The following is a 2,402-nucleotide window of genomic DNA, read 5'->3' on the forward strand; positions in this document are numbered from 1 at the left end:
AGTATTTCTAACAGCTGCTCCCGCCTCCTCCCTTGGCTCCACGTCTGCTTTCGCCTCCTCCCTTGGCTCCTTCAGGAGTATTTCTAACAGCTGCTCCCGCCTCCTCCCTTGGCTCCACGTCTGCTTTCGCCTCCTCCCTTGGCTCCTTCAGGAGTATTTCTAACAGCTGCTCCCGCCTCCTCCCTTGGCTCCACGTCTGCTTTCGCCTCCTCCCTTGGCTCCTTCAGGAGTATTTCTAACAGCTGCTCCCGCCTCCTCCCTTGGCTCCACGTCTGCTTTCGCCTCCTCCCTTGGCTCCTTCAGGAGTATTTCTAACAGCTGCTCCCGCCTCCTCCCTTGGCTCCACGTCTGCTTTCGCCTCCTCCCTTGGCTCCTTCAGGAGTATTTCTAACAGCTGCTCCCGCCTCCTCCCTTGGCTCCACGTCTGCTCCCGCCTCCTCCCTTGGCTCCTTCAGGAGTATTTCTAACAGCTGCTCCCGCCTCCTCCCTTGGCTCCACGTCTGCTTTCGCCTCCTCCCTTGGCTCCTTCAGGAGTATTTCTAACAGCTGCTCCCGCCTCCTCCCTTGGCTCCTTCAGGAGTATTTCTAACAGCTGCTCTGTGGTTGTTGTTGTTGCTGAGTGTTTAAAATGTCGACACATTTTATTTTTCAATGAAAARTAAATGATGAGGCTTTTCATTTAAATGAATCCTCTTTTCTCTGAGAAACACAGGAGARATGGCTCCTGGTGTGAAAAAGTTACTAAGTCACTTTTACTCTAAGTATATTTTTAATGATTTACTTTGTATTTTTACTTGTAGTTGAATGAAATTTTTGCAGAGTGACTGTACTTTTATTTAAATACATTCTTTTAATACTGTGGTGGTACACAGATACTAGTGTTTTTACAAGTACAAAAATCCCTTTACCCTGACAATCCCCTGAACTGATACCAGTAATGATATTGTTTACATTTCAAGTGAAAAGTTAGTCAGCTCCATGTTTAAAAATGTCTGCAAATTAAACGAAAATCTTATTTGTTATTTGTATTTATTTACAGTATATTTCATTCTTTATATTTGATTTGATGCAGTCAGAGGGGCTGTAGGCCACCTTGTTCTACTGAAAGAAAAATGGATTTTTAAAGGCATTATGTCATGTTTAGGTTCTAACTCAATAAGTACTCGGTATCAGTACTCGGTATCAGTACTAGGTATCAGTACTCGGTATGGGGCGGCTGTGGTGTAGTGGGAGAGCAGCCGGCTTGGGACCCGAAAGTCTTAGGTTCGACTCCCCGCCATGCCCACATGTCGTGGTGTCCTTGAGCAAGACACCTAACCCTCACTGCTCCCCGGGCGCCTCACATGGCTGCCCGCTGCTCCACTTGGGTGTGGATGGGTTAAATGCAGAGCACAATTTCATCATTGTGTGGAAACATACACTGATGACAAATAAAGCACCTTACCTTTTACCTTTATCAGTGCCCAGTCTAAAGTACTCACACTTGTTCTCTCAATGTTTCGTCTCATCTGACCACACACCTGTACAGGTAAGGCCTTGGTAGTGATGGTCTGTTTGAAGCTGTATGGAAAAAGACAACACAATGTCTCAGAAGTTCTTTGGTCTTCATGATGTCTCCAGTTTGGACCAAGTTGAGCTGTTGGGCTGGTGCTGGTTCTGGGTTCTGTCAGAACAGGTTTATACTGAGGTCCTCTCACATCCACAGGTGGAGCTGATTTAACTGATTATGTTGCTTCTGAAGGAAATGTTTGGAGCRTCACAGTAAACAGACTAAATACACATGTACACTGCAAAAACTGTCCATCTAACCAAGTTTTAAACCTTATATCAGCCAAAAACTGTAAAAACTGTCCATCTAACCAAGTTTTAAACCTTATATCAGCCAAAAAGTCTTTTTGATCTTGTTTTCAGACTGATTTACTAAACAAGAACTGATTGTGTAAGAATAATGTTTTAAACTTGGTTAGATGGACAGTTTTTACAGTTTTTGGCTGATATAAGGTTTTAAACTTGGTTAGATGGACAGTTTTTACAGTTTTTGGCTGATATAAGGTTTTAAACTTGGTTAGATGGACAGTTTTTGCAGTTTTTGGATGATATAAGTTTTTAAATCTTGGTTAGATGGACAGTTTTTACAGTTTTTGGCTGATATAAGATTTTAAACTTGGTTAGATGGACAGTTTTTACAGTTTTAGGCTGATATAAGATTTTAAACTTGGTTAGGTGGACAGTTTTTGCAGTGCAGCAGTGAGAACTACTAGAAAAAGCTTTTGTATATCTACATGTGGCGTGAAATGTTGGAATCGCATGAAGTTAAAGTTAAAACATTGTTCAGATATTCATGAATTCCAAATAATATATAAGGAAATGGTTTTATTTCAGTACAAGAGTAATTTTGGTGG

This window comes from Austrofundulus limnaeus, unplaced genomic scaffold (genome assembly GCF_001266775.1).
Source record: "Austrofundulus limnaeus strain Quisiro unplaced genomic scaffold, Austrofundulus_limnaeus-1.0 Scaffold1963, whole genome shotgun sequence".
Lineage (NCBI taxonomy): Eukaryota > Metazoa > Chordata > Actinopteri > Cyprinodontiformes > Rivulidae > Austrofundulus > Austrofundulus limnaeus.